We start from the raw sequence: 26,234 nt of genomic DNA on the forward strand, positions 1-26,234 counted from the left end.
TCAATACAACTAACATCTCATGGCTCTCATTCACTCTTGCCTAGGAAAATTACAGAAGTTTTTTGGGTGAAAAAACGTGCCAACTAAAAAACACATAGTCGATAGTATGCAGGGAATCGAAGTTTAACCAGTGAGTTCGGACTGTAAATGAACAACGAACCATACAGAAGACGAACCTAAAATTACTTAACGGTTGAATATCTGTAGAAATCGCGTTCAGAAGGTTCAGTGGCAGTCCACGTACGCAATTTGACACAACATACATATGCATAAACATGAGAAATATAGGATGCCGATCAACACAACGGATGAATAGCAGCAAAGCACAAAGTTGTAAAGCGATTAAAATATCACAAACAAATAAACAATGACATTTTGACACCCTCAGGAGTCACCTTCAAAGAATGGGTTGCACATTTTCACCACAATTGTATCCTAAAAACGGACATAAATATGATAACTTATGCTAACACCAATGGTGTGACGCGGTTAATATGTTCGGAAGGGAGCTTAAAACAAATACCATGTTTTTCGGGAAAACACCTCTAAGACTTAGATAATTTTGTTTAAGTTGATGGTTTCAATTAATAAAATTATGTATACACCGTATTGATACAGAATCTTTTTTCAATTATGTTAAAATTTATATGAAAAACTAATTAACACGTTCTGCCTGGTGGCAGGCCTCAGACCCTGCCAGTGAACTAGTTGATTTACCCGATTTCACACGGGATAACATTAATGTCTCGTTTTTATTAAAATGAGAAGAATATGCAACCTGAGGAGTACTAAAACTATTACAACGATTTTATCCCAAAGCTTCATTTTTTCTTATCTGGCATAATAACTGTTAATCTGGTGTAGGTAGTTAAGATCTGCCATAGTAGCCATCATTCATTTGGATATCAGTTAGTTGATTGGTTTACTCAAATACCAGGATAAACAGTCGTGAGCATCAGGGACTCGATCCATGCAAGAGTTGGGCACATGACAGGAATTCTTTTGAGAGTACAGTGGAGCGCCGTTTGTCCGGGTACCTTTTATCCGGCTGTCCGTTTATCCGTGCTGTTGAGAAATGACAGTTCAATACAATGATGACATTGCGTTATGAGGAGGATATTTGAAAAAGCAATTAATTGAGCACATTGTCATAACAAAAGACCCGATAATTCAAGGCAAATTTCAAATATTCTGGTGGAAAAAGCATGAAGTTAATAAGAGCTGGGTTATTTTTATCAAAAAATAAGATAATATTCCAAAAATTCTTCTTCTTAAATTTGGCGTAAACGTCATACGTGAACATACCGGCCTGTACAGGCATCGCCCGAGTTACGACGATTCGCAGATACGACGATTTTGATTTTGACAGTGAAAAGTTGTCACTGGCATGAAATTAATGTATTTTTTTGAATTTCTGTGCTGATAACCGTTACACACACATTTTCAAAGAATCTTTAACTAACCGATCTTCAATATTTACATCGTGCAATCGACTTTTGCTGTAAAATTAATACATTATCAAACATTGTTGCCCCCGGAACGCCGAACCTCTCGGCAGCAGGGCTCGTCGTCGTTGTAGGGTAGAGGAGAGGCTTGTCCTCGCGCCAGTTTTCGGTTGCAGTGCCGATGTAATGTGATCGAACGTACGCGGGGGCCGTCGAGCACTATGTTAGCGGGGAGTCAGTTTTTACTGATATGAGACGAGGTGGAGTGAACTGTTCAAAGCGGACTGATTGAACCCGGAATTTGATCGTCCAGGCGATCATGGAAACTCCGAAGGGGTTTCCCTTACTGGAAACTCGAAGATTTTTAGGAGGTGTAACGTCCTCTCTTGGCAGTCCGAACGAATCTGATCTGTCGTGATCGGTGTTGGTTTTATTTATCGATAAAATATATTGGTTCGGTGCAATTTCTTACAAATTAGGTCGCTGTGTTGTTTTGTGACAATTACTTGTTTTTGTTTTGTATGGGATGCGTCAGGGAGGGTGTGAAGTGTTTTTGTCGCTGCGTGCTTATGCTGTAGTTTCAATGTATTGCGCAAGAAGGTTTCAAATGGGTGTCTTCGTCACCGCGCTTGTACGTTGCTATGTGTTCTCGGTGACGGCGACCTACTTTTGTTGTGGTGACAATTGCTTTTGCTTATGATGCATGTTTCGGATGTTTTTGAATGGACTGTGTGGCCTGAACTCTTCGGGTTTGTTGCCCTGGTCTGATTTGCTGAATATGTTATAAATGTGTTACAATAGTGTGATTTGTTACCATGTGTCTATAGCTGATAGTGTGGTTAATAATAATGTAGTTTATACTATAGTAGATATGCTACACCGATCTCGCTATATATAAAATCGAAAATCGCCACAATGACGTGAGTGTAAACATTCAGCGAGAGAGCGAAAGCGGTGAGCGCAGCTCTCTTAGCAACGCGAGTTGCTGCGAAAGGACTTGCTCCATGCCACACTGCCAGCCCGCGTGTAATGAGGGCAATTGTTACTTAGATGTTTTGTTTACACACACCGATTTGAAAACACGTGGTATTGGATATAATGATTTTTTTTTTAATTAAAGTAGCAAATTAGCCACCTGATGATAAAGTGTCCCATCTCATACCCCTTCACATTATAAATCAAGATATTCAAGGCAATATTTAAAAAAAATGTTTGAAAACTGTGCAAAATAGCTTATTTGTGACATGGTTGATATTCCAATTCATTCAATCATTAATAAAGCCAACCATACTCATTATTGGTGCTTAAGCACCTCGCATACTACATACATTCATTAACACGTAGCCGGATAGTCAATCCTTGCTACGGGGGGACGGTCCATGGGCTTGAACCCATGACGGGCATTTTATTGAGTCGTTCGAGTTGACGACCACGTACCATGGGACCGCCCCAAATCTACTACTCCCTCAAATCTACGACTCCGCAATATTGGAGTCGGGACAAGGAAAACGCATGACAATAAGAGGCGGATGTAGCCGAGAGACCATAAGCGGCCATATGCTAAAAAGCCTTGATGAAATTCCGAGCAAGAAAGCGGCGGATGTTGATGGCTTTAAAGTTAACGATTTGCTCGAGGGCGGGAAGAACTACTTATTTCAGGATGTCCTTCGGGAACAAAGCACTAAAGGGAGAGATGGTTCATTGTGCTACATGACTGCAACATACTGCGCGTTAGTGGAGACAACCGTGCGCACTGCATTCAGCCGGATCAGCATCAACTGCAGAATGATCCACAATGAAACTATGCTTACTGTAACGTGGTCAAGAGAGCTGAAAAGATTCTGACTGTATCTATCAAGAGTGACGGCAATATCTACCATGTGATGTTATCACCGTACTATGTTGTCGATTAAGAACAACCACGTTATAATTAAGGACACGTCAAATTAGAAGCAAAATTTGACAAATGTGGGGCGGCAAGAGTAAATAAAGTAGTTTGCAAGTAAATGTGAATTTAGTTAATTGATCTGGAAAGGCTATAACAGTGCTGAATCATTCTTTTCTATAACAGTATAGATTGGAATATTAGAACTATACATTTGGAATGGTTATATGAGGGGATATGTTCACTGTCGAAATCTGATATTTGGCACAACAGTAACAATTGTCTCATACACAAATACCCTTTCCATTGAATACTTCAAAACCAGTTTCAGGATAATAAAATAAAATTTTGATGGCGTTTTTGGAAATGACCCTCATGAAATTAAAGACCAAGCAAATTTACATTGAAATTGTTCTAAGCATCTATTACTAATTACCTAACGTATGAAACATAAGTCGAAAAAAAGAGTAGAAATGGAATTCGAACCACGTGCGATATCATATTTTTGTAGTTCAATCTTAACATTTATGGGCACAAAAAACAGAAGTCACCCTAATTTTTTTTAATCCACTGCACATCAATACGTTATTCAATGAACACGTTGTAGAGGTTACTACTTAGCTATGCTTTCCAAAAAAATCACGCCAATAACCAAAAAATAATAATCAAAAAATTATACATTTGCGTCTACAGAGGCATTTAAGATTTAAGATTTACATCAGTATGGCTCAAAAGTAGCCTCATCGATATTTAACGGTTCTGCAATGTACAGTAAGAACTGTAACAACAAGGAAGCTACAAGATTAAAACAGTTGTAAGAACAAATAAGAACTCAAACACCTATGAGTTATGGTTGTTGCCACTGGACGTGTAGAGTTTGAGAATTATTCGAAATTTGAGGACATCCGGTAGATTTTACCGGGCCTTAATTAGTATTAAATATATATTCAATAAACGACATTGAAATTAATATTTTGCAAATAAAGATGTTTTAGCCGGACTGTTTTTGTGGAACAGCAATGTTTATCTTAGCATTATTTTTAGTTATCGTTTTGTTTGAGTGAGTTTTACGCTGCCCGGCCGTGTAGAAATAGTCTTTTTGTTTCTCGAAAGAATTTTTCTCTAACGGATCAGTGGTGTCTAGAATTAATACGAGTATTCTTTATTTAACGGACATATGAACGGTTTTTGTTAGTTTGGTTGGTTTCAAATTAATTTTAAACTATGTTCGTTGTATCAAGGGGGTGGTTTAAACCGCTCAATTAATTGTTTTATATGATTCTTTCGTGAATATAACACAGGGTTTAACCTTTTAGAATATTGTTTTTAAATTCAATCAAGAGGGAAGTTCGCTTTGAATTTGACAATTGATGTGTCAAATCGATTGGGCTGCAGCCTGTCCGAGCAACCTGTCAAGCGAAGGCTGCACTCTGGCACCAATCGAAAAACGTCTCGCGCGACAAAATATAGCTCATTTGGCCCAGTCAACCTACATGCTTTTTGTTTAAAAAAAAAACATAAAAAATGAGTTAAAATGTGTTCAAATTTGTGTATTTGAGTTTTGAACATAAACAATCTCAACAAATCGATTGTTTCAGCCCGCGATTGTTTTGGTACTCATTATAACTGCTGCTGCTCATTTTGGTGCTGCGTTATAACCGACTCCAGAGCCGTGAGTGACTGGAGCTTAGCGGAACTGGCTATTTATGTAGGCTTTCTTAACATGTGAAGTTCCATGAAATCACATATTCCCTTTCTATAGAATGATTGTGAATATTTTCTGTAGACTTTAAACATTTAACTGGAAATTTTAATTGGCAATGTACTTTTCTAACTCTTCCTACAGTATAGTGAACTCGCAAAACTGACAATCATGAGTGAATAACTCATGACAGCTTGTAGGGGAACTGGGGGTAGTTTCGACACCTTAAGGTTTTCCTCTGATTGCAATACTTTTGCCAATGTAAACTTACTAGTAGACATCGGAAAAGCTTTTTTGGTGTATTATGTACCATCTTACGAGAAAATACGGTTCCTGGATTGATTTTGATAACATTTTGATAAAAATAAAAAAGTGTGTTTTTTGTTGCGTCACGACTGCAGTGCGGGTAAGTTCGACACCATGATGGGGTAAAATCGACACCTTGGGGGTGATTTCGACACATTGGTTTTAGCTTTTAAAATAACAAACTCTGATGGCCTGTAGTTTTCATTGAAGTTCAACAAAGTATTTCGTACCAATTTTATGAAAAATTAACACAAAACAGTATTGAAATATACGAAAAAATGAAGATACAAGCAAGAACAAAAATTTCATTACAAATAGCATCGGACCAGACTCCATATAGTAGAAGCTGCGGCAATAGCATCTGATTTACGGAATGATTGGTTAAGATTCCTTTAAAAATTAACCTGGCAGCCATCTTCCAGTAATCTTTTTCTTTTTTTTATAAAATCGAAGGGTGTTCAATTTTATTTTTCTCTGCCAACTCGAAAGACAAAAGGTGAATATCGGTCAATGTAATTCCAAACCAGCGACTATTTTTTTCTTCCGTTAAGCCTAGCCGGCCTAAAGTCAGCCTAAAATACGGTCAAAGCCATAACAATATTAATTTTCATAAGCCTAAACCATATACAAAGTACATGTTTTGAGTCCGAGTTTGGCAAACGTTCTGTGAGAGAATAATAGCTAAATTGCATAATTATAACTTCCTAGGTTTGTTGACATCTTGAATTTTAAAACTTCTACGGAATTTTTAATTGCGTGTTTGTTCAGCTTGATGATTACGTTTGTCGTACATCGTTAAGGGACAGCTTTATAAAATACAGGCACTTTAAAATTACGATATAAACAAAGTTAACATGCTACAAATAAGCATCACACTACTACCAAGTGGGGTGTCGAATTTACCCCCATTGGCCGCACAAGTTTTAGTGACATTTTATATTATATAGTTTAATATAAAAATTACGCCCTGTGATACAGAACTAATCAATAGAATTTATAAAACAATACTATTAACACGGAAACTATAATTTTGTTGAAATAACGTCACAATTCCTTAAGTCCCAGAAGTAAAAACTTACATCGGCTGTCAATCAGAACCACCATGTGTTTATTTTGTTGTTTTTTGACAATTGACAGGTTTCTGATCAGTGAAATGTGACTCAAATATTCGAAACAGTTGACATAAATAATATGTATAAGTTTTTTGTCTTCAAAAAGTTCTATAAATACAAAAACGGCAAGGTGTCAAACTTACCCGCAGTGTCGAACCAACCCCGACTTCCCCTATAGGTCGGCATGTCCGCGTAGGACATTACGCAAAATGGCATAAAAGCGTTTAGAAAAATTATTCTTACTGTGTGTTACGGACAACAAAAGTGTTTGGGTTTGGCTTTAAGTATGCTGTTTATTAGAAAAAATTAGTATAAAAGAAAACAAAAAAAAATGTAAAACAATAAATGCAATGGTTCTTGATGAAAGGCTGGTGGTTAGCAATTGCAATTGGTTGTATTCAATGCATTTTATTGATACTTGGGATAAAAAATTTGGTAACACCAAAAATGAAAATGAAAAGGATCGAGTAAACTAAGCAACAACATAACTGTTAAGGATGTAAGTGAAAAAAAAACATACTTATTGAGGCGCATAATAATTTTTCTATAGCGACTCTTTTACTACCAGCATTAAAGCATTAATATTTGATACATAGTTTGGGAAATGTAAACAAAATCAATTGTTAAATTTTTTGCATAAAAACAATAGCTCTGATGCACAACATTTCTACTCCTCTTAATCACCACGCCTTGCCGTGGTTATTAATTCAGGAAAAAATTAAGTTCAAAATTTGTAATGAGTACACAAATTGGAGGTGGAGTTGCAGCAGGATAAGATTGAGACATTGCCACAGAAAGTGTAGATATGACATGTTCAAGGTAAAAAAACAATAAATAAAAGGATGGAGCTTTTTTAAGCAGAATTATGATTTTTAGTGATCATTCCCCATTATGAAATTTTTCTCAGTGTATTGTAGCACCCTTTGGCATCTTCTCTACAAATTTGAGCAAAATCGGTTGAATGTTTCATTTTTAACAAATTATTAACATCATTAGATCTTGATGAAACCATCAAGAATAGGAGAATGGAAGGGGATGAAGAGGAGAAAGTGGTAAAAAAATCACAACAAATCATGTCCTAAACTATAAAATACATTTATGACAACTCTAGCTAGAATTAATATGCAAGTTATTGCGAGATGCAAAACTGTATTCTGTTTGTAGTGATGGGAAAATGAAGTTTCTGTCGGAATCGATTTCAGCTAGTTCCGAAGTTTTCTGGAATCGATTCTGAATAGAAGGTCCGGAATCAGTTTTCAAAATCGATTCCGGAATCGGCAACGGAATTGGTTCCGATATAGGCTCCAGAATCGGAATTAGCTCCGGAATCGGAATTAGCTCCGGAATCGGAACCAGCTCCGGAATTGGAATTGCTCCGGAATCGGTATTGGCTCAGAAATCAGAATCGGTTTCGAAACTCCGATAGCGTAATCCAGCGGTCGGCAAAGTCCGGCCCGCGGACCGAATGCGGCCCGCCGCAACATTCAATCCGGCCCGCGAAAGGTTTTGACTGTTTTTGAAAGATGGGAAGAAACTATTGGTATACAACTTACTGAATATTTTCTAGAATTAAACTTTATAACATCGTACTCTTTCAACTTTAATTAAAGTACTATGGAATGACGGATCGTTCGGTATGTTCGAACTCGTGATCAATATCCCCGTAACGTTTACATGAAAAAATTGCCTTTTTTCGGCTGGCTGTAGAAAAAAAAACCAGGAGAGATATTTTCTTTACATGTACATCATTTAAAAGGTAATTATTTAAGCTTCCTTAGACAAATAAAACTAAGACTTTTGGAGTTGTCTTTCATCAATTATCTGGAAATTCGCCATAATGGACGAAGACATGCATATAGGCATCCTAAGTGCTCGCGACAAAATTGTTAGAGTAGAGCTTTTGCATTATGTTGGTCCAGAAAAATTCGATGGAACACATGTGACGGATGTTGTACTAGTTTGCAGACTATGGTGTCATGTTGAAATTCTACCGAAATTAACGAAATATGAACGCATTGAGTTTTGGCGGTATTGTTTGCCTTTGCGAAGTCAGTGGACGCGATTTATGCTTGCTGATATGTGTGTTTATGTTTCCCATACTATTTCACTGTTTGGTGGATTGCATCGATCTTCCGGCCCAGATAACTGAGTAATGTAGCCACTTGTACCTCTGTCTTCATTTTTAGCTTTTTTGGAACCTCAAACAAGAACCTGGGCTTTATTTCAATGCTTTGATTGTTGCCTTATAGTGCCAAGATAGTGGTGAACAAAACGCAGAAATGTTCTTATGCGACGACAGACTTCAGTACGCAGTCCATTTAAAAAGCTACGGGGTGTCATTCATTGATCGCGCACGCTTATAAGTTGGTTGGTTCACTTTTTTGGTAATCATGGTTAGAGTTCGACTGATAGAGGTGTCAAGGTAAGGTGACTGATAGAGGTTATCTGTTGCCTCATGGGATACTGCTATTTAAAGTGCAATTAACGTTTTGTTAGAGCGGGTGAAGATAATCCCATGATAAATCCATGAATTTGTCAATTTTGTTGATGCAACCGTTATGTAATTTTAACATTGATTCAACAAGATAGTAAGACTTTCGAAATGAAGGAAATCGCACACGAAATTTATTATTGCTGAGATATACTAAAGCCTGGTTACAATAAATTTATCTAAAGATTTGCATGCGACTTGCATTTGATGGGAGAGCATTAGACTATCGCCAGCGCAAAACATGCAATACAAAATTTTAAATATAGTGAAAAAGCTCCATACATTTTCACGCGATATTTTTTTTTTCTTTTTTTTTTTTTTTTCTTCATTTCACACATATCAGTTGGTTTCCCTTTGAACTATTTTAGGGATATTTTCGATCATATTTGAAAGCAAAAACAAATATTTAAAACTCCTGTTATTTTAATGAGAACGACGATTCCACACTGTTGCTGTTTACGAGTGCAACGATTGTCAAAGTGCGTTTTCGTAAGGAATCAGTTCCCGGATGACAATTTCAGCACGGAAAATCGGGTTGACATTTGATGCAAGTCGCTTTCCGTTCCGCTTTTCAGACGAAAGCGATCTCACTATGAGCAGCGTGCTGTGAGAAAAAAAAGAAGGGGAAAATCAGTGCAATCATCGTCATGGTAGTCATGGCGAAAAAAAGGTATTCCCCTCTTTTACTTTTTTCCACCGTTAACATCCCTAGTACACTCTGACTCTTCCTTTCTATTCAGTTCATCTGTTGACTTGTTGTACTGCCGTGGTTGGATTTGATCCACAGTACATCAAGTCAGAACATCTCAATTAAACATGTAAACCATTGAAGGCTTCGAAATTTGGGTCGTTGAAAAGGCACTAGTAGACGCATCGAACCTTGAAGCAGAAATAGATCCACGCACAAGTGAAAATATTGACGATGATATCGTGTTGCCTTTGATGATTGCATGGTGTTCAAGAAACAACAAGGAATGATGAAGAGCAAACGATGGAGAGTGCAAGTAATGAATTTTGTTTTCGTGAATTATGGAAACTAAATTTGATTCTTTTTGAATGGAAGCTGCTGATTTAGGATCCAAGCCAGACAAAGAAAAAGGATTTGAAGAAAAGAATTGAAAACGGAATGTATAAATCCTCCAAGTGCAAATTATGACTAAAGCAATTCCAATATGACTAGCAGTGGAAAAGCAGTGTACGCTCTCTAAGCATAGATGAATTTGAAAATAACGGAGGATGTAAGAACACTGCAAAACAGCACATGTTGTGTACATGTGGCCAGCCGGCTCTGTCAATCAATTTACACTACAAACCATTAAAAGCACGCGATTTTATTCAGCTTTTTTAGGGTTCATTGCCACGTGTAATTTTCAAGCTTATAAGGCAGGCTTTTAGGCTTTAGGCCTTTCTGTGATTCATAGGAATATTTTAGAATTGTGCATGCAGGTCAAAACTACAAAATACATCACGAATCAGTACAATTATATTATTTTTTAAAGTAATTGATTAGATGTGTATTTCCTTCAGTTTTAATGTGTATTTAGTTGTTTAAGCGTCGAACATCTGGGTCGGCCAGGGGCCCCAAAAATGGCACCTACCATCCGCTCACAAGCATAATTGCTACTCAATCCTTCTCTGGTTGGGATATTTGATACAATCCCCTGCTAGACGCTTCAACCAAGCCTCTACTTTTGTGTGACCGCTTAGGGCCTCCATTCGTCTTAATCCGCCATTGCTAACAATCATGGCAATCCAAAACATGGCCTTTCATGAAATATTGGATGGTATTGCGGCCCAGCCGCACTCGTTTCCTTTGCCATTATTTTCGCCTTTTGTGGACCATTATTTTCCGTTTTAAATTCGACTCGGTGCGTATTCTCTTTAAGTATTTTCAATCCATGTATTCCTCTTGATTTTCAACGTTAATGGTTATCGCACAACTGGGTATCTTCTTCATCGTTAAACGCTGCTTCATGTTTTGTTGATGCGTGTGACGGAGAAAGAATCACCCTCTGCAATTTAAAAACTTTTTTTACATTGACAACAGCACTCTGTTGGGTGTTTTACACTTACCTAGAGGCTGTAAATCAACTATTAGTAAGGTAAGATGTTCATCATCTTCCCATGTTTGCCCTCACGTTTTCTTCAAAGCATCGTGTGTCCGATACAACATTTCACTATATTTTAACTGATTTGGGATATTTGATATGCGCTTTCAACAAAAGAATCGAGAAATGTAGACCGCGGTCAATTATTGCTCGTTTTACAAATGTAAACAATTCGTAGATGATCCAATGTTCTCCTAAAACCACAACACAATGGCGGCTCGATGTGGGGAAGAAATTTTTACTCACTCCAAAATCCGACCTCATCATGATTTCATCATGTGAGCGGCTGTTGCTTGATCATCTCATTAGAGCAATCATCGGCGATAGATTTACTCACCATACAAACAAAATCATCTGGCCTCAGCGAGGGGAAAAAAACAAGCTTGCTCAGTACGCAGGAGGAAACGATGATAGCCTCTCAGTATGGGTTGAAGCAGCTGTCATTGAGCTCGCCATAGTGAGAGCAGGCTGGATTGTCATTTGGGTTATCAATTGATCTGACATGGTATGACATCTGACTTGTCCATAAAGCATTTTTATAATTACTGAATCTATGTTTGCTTCGATAATTTTTCAGCCGTTCAGACTTTTGTATCATACCCGGAATATATTCAATATTTTTTTGCGGCGTGTGAGGAGGGGTCTTTAAGAAGCGACATTAATCCCTTTTTGTTATTTTTTCACTGATCAAATGTTTGGTCATGTTTTGATGATTCTCAAATGACTACTATTACAATTCGTTTTTAAAGTCGGTATCATTAATTTTGAACCGCATTTTGATGATTTAATTACAGAAAAACAACAATAACACCTGAACTGTTTGTAAAAGATTAAAATGTAATCATTTAAGCGCAATAATAAAAATACCGCATTCACCTGGCCCGCGGCACTCGATCATTTACTGAAGTTGGCCCTTTGCCTCAAAAGTTTGCCGACCGCTGACGTAATCGATTCCGAAGCTGATTCCCTGGGACCTGCCAATCGTATTATGCTATGGAAACAACATACATTGAAAACTGTACTCTACTCGCTTGAACAGCAGCAGTGGGCAAATAAAATAATGTTGTGAGAATAATTTTGGTTGATAAAAACATCATCCCACACATAACAGTATTGGTGAACAGAGCACAGTTTTAAGTTTAGCTAAAAAAAAAACTCAATTTTGCACATTCGGTTTACAGTCAACTGCTAGCGTTCTAGATTCCGGCGGAACGGAAAGTTGATGAAAATCAGCGCAGGGCTGAACGTGTTAATTTCCATTCGAAATTGTGTTTAAAGCACTGCCGAATTTCATCAACCGCATATCTCGGATTTAGTGTAATATGCTGTAATACAAAACACATTTCAGAATTCCACTCTCGTCTGTTAGTTATTTTAATTGAACAAGCTATGATCCAACATCTAGTATGTTGGCATTGAATAACTGACGCGTTATTTATTATAATACCAAACAATTCGTAAAAAATTTACCTGTTATGATTGCTTAATGCATACAACTTCACGAAAACTGCGTCTCTTTATCCATCACACACAAAAATGCACCACGATTTGGAATACGGCAACTATTTTAAAAACTGCTTATGTATTTTTCTCAATCCACACAAAGGGATACTTTTGCCAGTAAAAATGCCTTTGCTATACTTCTGTACCCTGTTCATTCGTTTCGTTAAATGCAACTTAAAGTTTCAAACAAATTACAAATTGCGTATAGTAAATGTGCAAAATGTCCAACTGATGCCAATTGACCGTGCTGCCAACTGGATCCAAACATTTTCTAGACGACCCCGCTCAAGGTGTATGAGTATGACAAGGTGAAATTGTAAAAAGCAAATCCTAACCAGAGTGACCAGAAATAACGATTTTAGGCCCGATTATTAGGGGCGGAGGCAACGCTTTTTCGCATGCGATTTTATCAGACGGCCTGTCAAATTTTTATATGGGAATTGACAGATAACGTCGGACGACGAAATCGCACGTCCGACGTTATCTCTGTCAAATACCATATAAATCTCATCCGATAAAATCGCATCCGATCCAAGGTACAGGCGGTCCCCGAGATACACGGTACCTCTTATACGCGGATTCGGAGATACGCGGTTTTCTAAATTTGACAGTTCTTTGAGCAAATTGTACTGGTTTGACACATCAATTGTATATTGCCAAATAATTTCCATTTCGATCGAATGTTAAAAACTATTTCAAAAAGTTTAAAACTGTTATATACAGTCAGAATCATATCAAATAACTCATAAAGTGACTAAAACCGCCCCCTACTTGCAAAATTACACGAAAATTAGTGAAATTTTAGCTGGAAATCACGAGATTCGACTTACGCGGAAATTCGAGATACGCGGTATTTTGCGGCCGTTTTCGGTCCCCATTAACCGTGTATCTCGGGGACCGCCTGTATATGGATATTAGGAGGTAAAGTGCTTTAGAGCAAATTGACATTTCTCGACTTGACATAACAATACTGGGGGCTACGGTATTAAAATCGGGGAGGGCTGGAGGGAGGTATAGAAAATTGTATACGATTTGACATAACAATACTCAATGATGGAAATAAATAAATAAATAAATAAATAAAATGTAAAGACAAGTTGTTAAAATCGGAAGATTTGTATAATGACATCTGTTTGTGTTGTGTGTTGGAAAAATAAAATTTGACAAAACACAAACTCACAAGCCTACTGCCAATTTGACGTTAATGACAGCACCTACAAATCTGCCGCAAGCGGCGATGCGGCAAAATCAAAATCATTGGATATTGCCGCATCGCCGCATGCGCTTTTGTTTCAGATGTCAAATGTCTAAAATCATATCAAATAATGTTTATCTTTATGAAGAAACAATGAAATATCATAACAATAGCTTGAAAACCTAGAAAATCAAGATAACTCATTTCTTGCCGCATGTGGTTAAATCGCATTCGGCGAGGTTCTGACCGTTCCCTTATCTGTATTCCTACCGATTTTTTATATGCCTACCGAAAATCACAGATTTTCTCATAATACTGACCGAAAATTCCTCCATTTCCCATATGATAATATGCAGTAAACTCCATATGAAATATGGAAATCAATAGCGACCAGAACCAGAAATTCAACACTGACAACTAAGGCTCGTGTCTGTACTTCATGAGATGCGATGTAATTGGACGTGCTGCTAAAATTTTATATCGTATTTGACTGGTATTGTAAGACGTGCGATTTTGTCATACGGCAGAATAAAACAAAATATGCCGATGTAATTATACACGATGTGTAGAAACAAACTCAAACGTATATTTTTTATCATTATTGTTACGTTCAACTCACTAAGGCCCGTGGCAACGCTCATCGGATGCGATTTTATCGGACGAGATTTATATGGGATTAGACAGATAACGTCGGACGTGCGATTTCGTCGTCCGACGTTATCTGTCAATTCCCATATAAAAATTTGACAGGCCGTCCGATAAAATCGCATGCGAAAAAGCGTTGCCACCGCCCTAAGGGCTTGGTACTTGTTCCGACGCAGCGTATCGCAACGCATTGCGTGACGCACGCTGGTATTTGTTCGCTGCGTTCTGCATGGATATGTCAACACATTTAACAAAAAAAAAACATCAACAATCAGCAATAATGCCTCTTATTTATAGGTTCTGATGTGATTATAATGTTAAATTTCAACTGGAAAATCATTTACAGTTCTGCATAAAACAGTGCAAAGCATGTTTTCGTTTTTTATTGCATATTGCATACTGACCCGCACACACCTGTTTTGCAGCAATTACGAAATTACTTTCTCTACATTTATTTTGTTTTGTTAATAAAATTATTTAGTAGTCCAACGACACGCAAAACTGCGCTCGAAACAATTTAACGTGGAAAAATATCGATTTTCACCCGATATGGTTAAACCATTTTGACAGACGCGTCACGACGTGCGTCGAAATAGAAATTTTTCTACTTTGACGCTGCGTCGTGCGTCGTTAACGCATGCGTCTGTCAAACCCCATACATTTTGGCAACATCGCAACGCATTGCGTCGGAACAAGTACCGTTAGAGAGCGGTGATCAAAATAATCGCAATATTAATCTAAATAGCTGCTGACAGCACATACGATAAAATCGCACTCGAGTTAGCACTGCCACTGCGACTGGTTCTAAACGGCTGCGTGGAACCCCGAGAAAAGGGAATCGCAACCACTCAAAAGGAAATATGCATCTCAAAACTTCATTTGCGTAGAATCCCTAGTACAATTTTCCGATCAACACTTCAGAAAGGGATCATTCGTGTGACCATAATGAACCGAATCTGATGCATGTTCTATTTAAAGACAGGATACATTTTCTCGTGCAAATTAGCACCCCCCCTTTCCGCTTAACACTTCAAAAGCTACCGAAAACTACCGATACTAATTGAAACACTTACCGAACACTACAGATAAAATGTTGGTGCTCCTACCGAAAACTGCCAAAATAATCTGGACACACTGATCCTGTCAAACAATTTCGATCAATCTGTGAGCTCGCATAAGGCAGTGCTCTGGCACCAATCGAACACGACTTTCAACCAAGGATAATGTATTTAGAAGGTTGATTTTTATCGCTTTTGCTGGGCGACATTGTGGGGGACATCTGTCACTCTCTGCATACAAATTTCATTACCCCGCACCAGCCCTCCCCGATTTTTATACCGGAGCCCCCGGAAGAGAAATGTCAAGTCGAGAAATGTCATTTTGCTCTAAACAACTTAACCTTGTCATTTATAACACCTTGCTTTCAACTCGAACAAACCCAAGGTAGATTTAAAAATATCAGGTGGTGGACTCTAGTGCATTTTGACAATTCGTCACTTGACGTAAGGTCCCCAAGATTCAAACTGTTTTGCATATATTAAATTTGTTCATATAATTTATCTACCTCATTTTTTCGATTAAATATTCTTAAAAACTATATTTTGCACATTGCGAGTTCTTATATAACATTGAAACATGGATTAAAGTGTGTTATTTTATTGTTATACTATAATTAATTGTGTTTTCGACATTTTTGATGATAAAAAATAAGGACTCATTATTTTTTTAAATTTTTACATTAATTACTCATTATCTACGTGCCGCATCGTCAATTTAAGTGAGATTTGAACTCTTACTCACATGATTTTAAACTTCGTGCATAAACAAATCATCAAATCTTTAGTTAACATATCTCATTTTTTCGATAAAATCAATAGACACACAAAAATGCACATAATAACAAAGAAATCTGTTCGGTTTGCTAGGCTTTGTGTGCGGAAACCAATGGTTAACGGTTTTAAAATGACGTAAAGTCCCTCAACTATGGCGACCCCCCAAGTGCCCTTATCCACTACCTGATATTTTTAATCCACCTTGAACAACCCAAGCGCCACAGATTAAGCTTAAACGACTGGAAAATTGAATATCCATAGCAAAAAAATGAAAGCTCCACAGCTTCATTGGTTTGATCAATAGATGGCGTATTACAACTCATCATTATATTTGCTATCCTTTTCTTGCAATGTGTTTAGACAAGTTTCATCTAATCATGACCTATATAGCCTTCTCACTTTCTGAGCAAAAACCCATATGAATGGTCGTGTGGTCAGATACGTGGGTATCAACACCAACGACCATTACTCAAATCTCACTTGCTTCAGTGCTGGTGGTGTCCGTTGGAGTTTAGTATTTAAACAATCGTATCGCCGTTCTAGTTCTAGCGATGCATAACTTCAATGCGAAACCATACAACAGTACAGAGGAAATGAGAAAGCTCTCCTCCAAGCGATGAAGCTCAAGCGAATGAAGCTTCGAAGTGTCACGTCGGTTTGTCGGTGATCATATGGTGGTGCACTGTCAGTCACAAACAGACAAACAAGACATACATGTTAAATCCCATACATTTTTCATGTTCGATGTCGTGTGCGATTAAAGCTAGAGCGCTGGGTAAGGCGGCTCTGGCACCAATCGAACAGGACCCCCGCCAGGGAATTGACAGCGATTTGCGAGAGCGCGCGACGACTCGCATGCCATACAAGTTCACAGCCCCAGTGCCCTCGCATTAAAGAGCTTGCGAGCCTAGATAGTTTTCGCCCGTAGTTTTAGCAGTTATAATTATAGCAACCCGAGATCAGCTATAACAGTGCAAATTGTAGCATAAAAAACACCTGAATTTTAACATTATATTTTGAAAAATTCCACAAAAATTGAAAAAGTGATCTTTTCGGCAAATAACACCGCAACAAAAATAATTAATGAATAAATTACAAACATTATTTAAAATACCCTAAGATTTCGAGCAGATGATACCACTCGCAACCCTCGCAATGTTTGACGGGCCAGCAAACACGACTTTGTTCGAAAAGTGTTCTGTCAGGCAGCGGTCAGAACCTCGCCGCATACGATTTTGCCGCAAGCTTTTTTATTGGATTTGACGTTAATTACAGCACCTGCGAATCGGCCGCATGTGGCGATGCGGCAAAATCAAAATCATTTGATATTGCCGCATCGCCGAATGCGATTTTATTTCAGATGTCAAATGTCCAAAATCATATCAAATAATGCTTATCTTTATGAAGAAACAATGAAATATTATAACAATACCTTGAACAGTTAGTAAATTGAGAAAACTGATTGCTTGCCGCATGCGGCAAAATTGCATACGGCGAGGTTCTGACCGTTACTTCAGATAGGTATTGCTACAACACTGCCAACAGAATATTTTTGTCATCTTTATTTCCTGGCTGCTCCAGGTTACAAAATTTTGACAAAAGCTCAAAAAAGTGACAAAGGCTTACGTTTTGAAAAATTTGCCAGCATTTTGTCACTCCCTTGGCCTTTCACCTATACATGTTCACAGCCCCAGAACCAAGGACTGTATACGAACGAGGTCCCGTATTGTAGAACGATTTGACAAATAGCCAAAAGTTCGTTACAGGCAGTTTGACATCTAAAGGCCGGGCTACATTGATCGTACTCCGAAGTGTAATTTTGATTTTCACTAGCGTATCTGGCGTCGGCCAGCGCAAGCTAGATGTCGGTATTGTAGAGAATGGAAATAGCATAGGAGGAGCAAAAGAAGAGAGAACGTAAAACTTGTACTAAAAACATCAAGAAAGTAATTAATTTCAAATAGAAGAACGTAACCAGCTTTGCGACGTAACAGAGATTTCAAAAAGCCGGCGAATCAGATGGAAATGGAGAAGCAGAGTGTTGTATCTTGTAATTAAGGAACAGTTATTTATCGTAGCCCCATATAACCAAGATACCGAAAACGCCACCAATTTCTTGTACTAAAAATCCAGTTCCATCAAACAAAGCTAAAAAACTATCAGTTTGGTGGGTTAAGCCACATGGCCACAGAAGCAGCCACTTCAATGTTGTTGAAGTCAGTTTTTTATGCACGGGCAATTTATTTGCTCAACATGTTTCACTTGTGATAAAATGTGATTTAATTATGCAAAGGAAGCAATTAAACGTGTGTGTGTTTTAGTTGGTTTGTTGTAAAACATTCATGTGTATTATGTGTATATGTGTGTTTGTTTATATGCGAATGATCTCTCCATTTCGCTGGTCAGTGCATAGTTTATAGACTAATAATATTGCTGAAGTTGAAGTGCAGTGATGTAAGTGAATGATTTTAATCAATCGAGGAGTTAGAACCTGTCCAGCATATTGACCTTAGCCAACCCTTGACCAAACTTTTCCTCAAAGCATTTTTGGAAAAGGTGGGTTAAGGGTGGGCAAGATAAATACATCGGATCGGAACTGGCAGCTCCGATTGTTTTAAAATTTGGTGGGTTAACGACTGAATCGACCACCACAAACCCACGTGGGTTTGAAGTGGTTTTACAGTGGGTTAAGGACGATTTGGTTATTTGGGAGCTCACTGTATTATTTATTCTGCCTCGTAATTGCTTCCTAGCTCCTAGGCTTCCCTTTTTGTTCTCTCTCTGACAGTTCTTCTTCCGGAACCCTCCTTTCTTCCCAAGGTTTCCACACTGTAAGGTAAACATATACCTTGCCCGTGAAGTGTCACATTCCCATCCCCGTTGTACACAACACTTCTCCCCTTCGTAATTGAAAAAAAATCATTCCATTTACAAATTCAATCTTTGGGGAGGTTTTCTAGCACGAGTAGAACGGCGCAGGACCGACTCCTCTTCCAAGTTGATCGGTCGGACAGGCGCTGGTGTCAGATCCCGTTCCATGCCCGGATCGTTATTCCGTTCTACAGGTCTGTCGGCATCTCGATCAGAAGACCCTGGTGTATTTTCCACGGTTATCTCACTGTCGCTGGTAGTAACCGCCGTATTCGCATTCGAAGTGGAAGGAAGTACCTCTTCAAAGTACGTTGTATCGCCTTGTTCCCGTAAATCGCTCTCCTGGTTGACCGCCGAAGTACCTCGTAGATCAGCACCCACCTCCGCAATGTGATCGATGTGACGTTCCCAGACACGACCGTCATCTAGTTTCACTTCGTATCGCAGCTTTCCCACTCGCGCAGAAATTTTTCCAAATTTCCATTTATCGTGGGACAGGAAATCTCGTACTCGCACTCTTGCTCCGATCTGGAAACTACGTACTGGTATCTCTGCCTTCCTTGATGACTCTTGCGTAGGAATCAATAGGTCTAACCGAGATCGAATTTGCCTCCCGAAAACAAGCATGGATGGTGATTTTCCCGTCGCTGGGTGTACTGTTTTTCGGTAGGTAAGTAAAATGTTGCACAATTCCAGATTGATCTTCGATGTGGAGCATTTAAATTAATTAAATTAATATCTGAGCAGGGAACACTACATTTAGTAGACCTTGAAAATAGACGAGCCGCAGGACTTGATCCGATTTTGTTGGGGATATTCCTCCAGTTTAGTAGCGCATACCAAAAATCAGTATCTGATTCCTGAGCTTTCTTTAAGAGCCTCTTTGCAATTTTCACTGCCGCTTCCGCTTTCCCATTTGATTGTTGATGATGAGGTGCAGATGTAACATGTTCGAAGTCCCATTGTTTTGCAAACGAGAGCATTTGTTTGTTCACAAAATTTGTTCCGTTATCAGTTATTATTCTTTGTGGCCTACCATGTCGCGCGAAATTTTCTTTACATACTGAAATAACCGATTGAGGAGACATGTCTTTTAGGATGTTCACTTCAAAGAAGTCGGAATAGTGATCTACGGTGACCAAGAAATTCTTTTTTGCGCCTCGATATTCAGCAAAGAATACATCCATGGATATCATTTGAAACGGGTGTGTTGGAATGTCGTGACTCATCATTGGTGGATTTGGTTGTGAATCTGAGAATTTGTTACAAACAGTGCAATTCTTTATGACATCTTTGATTTGAGAGTTCATCCCTGGCCAAAAAATATTCGCTCTGACCAATTTCAGTGTAGCTTCTACACCATTGTGGCTTATATGACAACAGTCAATTAGTTTTCTGCGGATGATTTGTGGAATTAAAATACGATCGCCTCTGAATATTAAATCGTTCTCTACTGATAGCTCATTCCGATAGCCAAAGTATATTTTAATGCTGTCAGGCACTTTATTTGCTTCATCAGGCCACCCTCTTTGTATATATTGTATTAGTGTTTGTAATGTTTGGTCTTTTTTAGTCTCTTCTGATATTTCTTTAAGGCGATTATCCGTAATTTTTAAGTAACGCTGCTGAGGTATATTCTCAATTTCTTCAAAAATTTTATAAATATTTAGTTTCTTATACTGATCCCATGATTCATCTTTTTCATCTGGGGCTCTTGATAACGCATCAGCGACAACAATTTCTTTTTTTCACTAACGAATTTGATGGACAGATTATAACGTTGGAGATTCAATAACATGCGTTGTAAACGGCGAGGAGCTGACAAAAGAGGTTTGTTGAATATATTGATGAGTGATTTGTGATCTGTTTTTATCGTTACTTTAGGATTGCCAATTAGAAGCTGATCAATCCTGATACAACCAAATAATATCGCTAATAGCTCCTTTTCGATTTGAGCATAGTTTCGTTCTGTTGGTGTTAGTGTTCTCGATGCATATCCAACGATAGCATCTTCTTGATAGACTGCAACTCCTAAACCGAAACTACTTGCATCGCATTCAAGCACTAACGGTTTTGTAACATCATAATATTTTAGAGTGCTGATATCTCCAACCAGATTTTTTACTGTGTCAAACTCCTTTTGCTCAATTTCTGTCCATTGCCATTGTTGATTGTTTGCAATTAATTTCCTCATATGTGTTAAATTGGTACTCAAATTAGGTACAAATCTACTCAAATAATTCACCATTCCTATGAATGTATGTACAGCCTTGCTGTTTAACGGCTTGGGGTAATTTCTAATAGCAGATATTTTAGACTCATCTGGCTGCAATCCCTTGTTTGTTAAAACATGACCATAAAATTTGACAGAACTTTGACATAGATTTAATTTATCTTTGTTTAGTTTTACGTTGCGCTGCTCTAAACGGTGGAATAGCATTTTGAGACATGAATTATGGTTGGCAAGAGCTTCTTCTAATGTTTCTCCGGTTCCATATATTAATAAATCATCTGCTATGCATTCGACGTTTGGCAGACCGTCAATTACTTCCAATATTTTCATCTGAAATATTTCTGGGGCTGGTGCAATACCAAACGGAAGTCTTAGCCATCTGTATCTTCCAAACGGTGTCCAAAATGTTGTCAGTTTGCTACTGTGGTCATCTAATTCAACATGCCAAAAGCCTTTTCGAGCATCCACAGTAGAAAACACCTTGGCTTTTCCTAACTCCGGAAGTATTTCGTCAAAAGTTGTAAATTGTAGATTGGGTCTTAAAAGTGCTTTGTTTAAAGGTATAGGATCTAAACATACACGAATGTTCTTTTTTAAAGGATCGCCTCTTTGAATGATCACTATGTTACTAACCCAGTCAGTGTGTCTTGTTTCTTTAGCTATAATGCCATCCTTTTCCAGTATGCTTAATTCATTTTTTAATTTATTTCTCAAAGCTATCGGAATTCGTCGTGGCGGTTAAATGGATGGCGAAATTGAAGGATCAACTTCCAATGTTACTTTTCCTTCAAATTTCCCATAGCCCTCGAATAATTCTTTGTGATTATCTACAATTTTATAAGCTTTCATTCTATACTTTTTGATCAAACTTTCTGAGTTTGTTGTGATGGGCTCTTGAATTGAAACAATATTGCAGAAATTATCTAATCCAAGCTCTCGGGAAGCTCTAGCTGATAGTAGCGGACGATGATTTCCTTCTACGACTTGAAATATTATTTTAAAACATTTTCCGTTTCGATGGCATGACATTTTTACTTCACCTAAAACGCTAATTGGGTATCCCCCAAAAGCTTGCAAACGAGTTTTAGATGATTGTATAGCTGTGTCTGTTTTCCAAACATCTAAAAGTTGCTCTTTGCCAATTAAGCTTGTGTTAGCTCCAGTGTCTATTTCACAAATCATTTTCTTCCATTTTTTATTATATTTTAAGAATAACTCAGCAGCCACACTACCACCGTTATTGGAATTATCTATTATTTTGCTTATTGTATATTCATGGCCATCTTCTGAAGCAGATTCATCTGAGGTGGCTTCTTCTTTAACTTCTTTAACGCGGTGGAAGTTTTTTCGACATACTTTTTCGAAATGATTTTTGCCATTACACTTGCGACATTTTTTTCCAAATGCTGGACAGGCTCCTTTTACGAACTCATGTTCATTGCCACAAAATTTGCAAGATTTTAATTGTGACAAGCTTTTTTGTCTATTATTAAATTTCTTGATTTTATTTACTGAGGGTTCGACTTCATTCACTCGACGAGAGGAAATTTCTTCTACTCTGCATATGTCTAATATGTTTTGTACGGTTACGTCTGACATACAAAGCAATTTTTGACGAATGTTTGGCCATTTATTTGATGTAGCGAGCTTGTATATGATCATTTCATCTAACAATGTACCCAGTTTTGCAACTTTTGCCAGTACCTTTAATCTCGTACAGTATTCATCTATAGATTCATGGCCTGATTGTTCCGCATTAAAGAAATCCAAACGGTCCAACAAAATGTTTCTTTTTGGGACAATTTTTTTTCTTATTGCGCTAAGCGCTGCCTCTGGTGTCGCACGTTCCTCACTTGTTAGCTCAAAATTAAAGAATTTCTTTTTTGCTTCTTCCCCAATGATGGATAGCAGAAAACTCACCTTTTGTTCTGCCTGACTTTCTGGCCACTTATCGATTCCCGTTGCTTGCGAATAATCTTTCCAGCTTTTCTCAAAAAAATCTAAGTTTTCTTCTATGTCCCCCTCTAGCATCAGCGGTGACGGTGTTGGCACGGATGGAGCATGTAAAATTTCTCTACTTGTGCTCGGTGAATTTTGGCTACTCATTTGTTTCATCATATGTCCCAGCATTTTCGTCTGGTGTTCCAAAAATAGAGCGAATTGCGTCGCATCCATTTTCTATAGTTGCCAGAGTTTTTCGAAGGATAGGAAACAAAATGGCGTAGAGATGATCACAACTCAGCACTTTTTTTTTACCAATTACTCCTGATTATGACGATATTGATGACGTCCTTTAACTTTTAGCTGACCAGCACTTCTGACACCATGTTTTATTTCTTGTTCACAAATAATTCCTTTTATTTATTTAGCTCAATAAAACGACATAGTTCCTCAGTTAGCTGTCTCGAAGCGAATACCCGATGTCGTCGCAAGCTCGTTGCGTCTCCGGCGGCTTGGATGATGCTCGAGGTGTATGTACGGCTGGTGCGCCTGTACATCGGTGTATATAGTTTGGCAGGTGTGCCCATCAAACATTGTATATACCGCTGGTGTGCATACACAACACATTCAACTGTTCATGAACAAAAATGAATTTCGAAAATATCACTAGACACTTTAGAGCTGCTCAAAAATCTGGTTGCCTACTTGACTATCGCTGCAAATGTTCGCTGTACGTTTGAACAGCTGTCGCATTTATGCTCACGGTTAAGCCGCTCGCCGGTTAATCCGCCCCCGTATAATCGACGTTCTACTGTAGAACTAAACAAGAACTAACAAATTCCCGGCTTGTGTCGAATTTATTACATGCAAAGCGCTGGGCAACATTTCTCCGCATCTTCCAATATCTATCCTTCGTTGGGTAAAATTATAGCCTCCTCGACCCAAAACACTTTTTGTTGTGTACAACGGGGATAAGAATGTGACACTTCACGGGCAAGGTATATGTTTACCTTACAGTGTGGAAACCTTGGGAAAAAAGGAGGGTTCCGGAAGAAGAACTGTCAGAGAGAGAACAAAAAGGGAAGCCTACGAGCTAGGAAGCAATTACGAGGCAGAATAAATAATACAGTGAACTACGATAAATAACTGTTCCTTAATTACAAGATACAACAGTTTTGGCGACGAGGATGGTTGATCAAGCAAGTAACGCGGGCAACGTGCCATCTACGAGTTCTTCAATTATACCGAACGCAGCTGCCGCTGCTGGTACAGTTCCACCTCCGAATTTTGCTATGGAACCATTTGACAAACGCAAATCAAAATGGATGCGGTGGGTGGATCGACTGGAAACTGCCTTCGACATCTACAGAGTGACCGAAGAGCGGGATAAGAAGAACTACTTGCTACATTACATGGGAACCGAAACTTACGACGTCATTTGCGACAAGGTTGTCCCGGCTGCACCTCGTTGTACCTTCCAGCAAATTGTGGATACGCTGAAAGATTATTTCAGCCCGCAACCCTTAGAAATTGCAGAAAACTACAAGTTTAACAGTCGCCGCCAGGGTGACAAGGATGCAGTTACAGCCGATGAGTCGGTAGATGAATATTTGGTAGCGCTACGCAGGTTGGCCGCATCTTGTAACTTCGGTGATTACTTAGAGAAGGCGTTGCGTAACCAGCTGGTTTTCGGGATAAAAAGAGGAGACATTCGCGATCGACTTCTAGAAAAGCGAACGTTGACGTTGCAGGAGGCTCGCGACATTGCAGTCAGCATGGAATTGTCCCGGAAAGGTAGAACCGAGATCGAAGGTTGCTCAGCGAAACAAGAAATGCATGCGGTGTACCAGTCTATAGGTAAAGGTTGGAAGCCAAATAAGGGTGTGGACAAACCCAGCACGAGTACGGAGAAATCTAATTGCTACCGTTGCGGAGACAAATCACATTTGGCAAATGCATGTAAGAACAAAAACATAATTTGTTCGTTTTGTAAAACAACGGGACATTTAAAGTGTGTCTTAAAAAGAAGAAAAATGAAGCACATTCGACAGGCCGCGCGACGGCTCAAACAAATTACGTGGAACAGCAAGGCAATGACGCAACAATAGAAAGCACAAACATACGAGATGTGTGTACAGTTGGTTCATCTACACATTGCAAGAAACTGTGGTTAAATATGAAGGTGAACAAAAAGACAATTAAATTCGAAATAGATACAGGTTCACCAGTTACGATCATTAGTGAAGAAGATCAAAAAAGGCTTTTTCCTGACTCACAGCTACGTGCGTGCACAACCAACCTTGTAAGCTATTGTAACACTCCGATCGACGTATGTGGCATACTTGACGTAGATGTACAGTTAGCAAGACATACATTAAAGCTGCCGCTGTATGTAGCGAAAACTACGAAACATCCCTTGGTAGGCGGTGAATGGTTGTCAGAAATACCACTAGACTGGAACAAGGTTGTGGCGGATTCGAAATCGGTTAACAAGATTGAATCGGATTCTATGTGCAGTGTCGCAGATTGCAACGCATTGCTTGAGCGATATCCAAGAGTTTTTGAAGCTTCAATCGGTCGCAACTCCAATGTGCAGGCTAACTTGCGACTAAAGGAAAATGCACGACCAGTTTTCATCAAGGCACGGAAACTGCCATTTAACATGATAAAAGTGGTAGAAAATGAATTGGACAAGTTGGTTCAGGAAGGTGTACTGGTAAAGGTAGATTCAAGTGATTGGGCAACACCAATCGTACCGATAAAGAAATCACAGAATCGGGTGAGAATTTGTGGCGATTATAAACAGACCGTTAATCCGAATCTGGTTGTAGACAGACACCCCCTACCGTCAGTAGATGAACTTTTTGCATCACTTGCAGGAGGAAAGAAATTTAGTAAGATTGATCTGGTACAAGCATATTTACAGCTGGAAGTGGCACCGGCAGATCGGGAAATACTGACATTA

General features: G+C 38.6%; 1 long non-coding RNA gene across 2 annotated transcripts; it reads right to left on the reverse strand.

The window, feature by feature from the left end:
- Positions 1-560: 560 nt before the first annotated feature.
- On the reverse strand, positions 561-12,849 carry LOC133391420 (uncharacterized). 2 transcript variants are annotated; one of them, XR_009764912.1, is made up of 2 exons: positions 12,520-12,849; positions 561-1,065 (listed from the first exon to the last, which is right to left on the reverse strand). It is a non-coding gene; the product is annotated as an uncharacterized LOC133391420 (long non-coding RNA). The 2 variants fall into 2 exon arrangements; XR_009764913.1 differs by lacking the exon at positions 561-1,065 and adding an exon at positions 10,428-12,374.
- Positions 12,850-26,234: the final 13,385 nt, after the last annotated feature.

Source organism: Anopheles gambiae, chromosome 2, assembly GCF_943734735.2.
Source record: "Anopheles gambiae chromosome 2, idAnoGambNW_F1_1, whole genome shotgun sequence".
NCBI classification, from domain to species: Eukaryota; Metazoa; Arthropoda; class Insecta; order Diptera; family Culicidae; genus Anopheles; species Anopheles gambiae.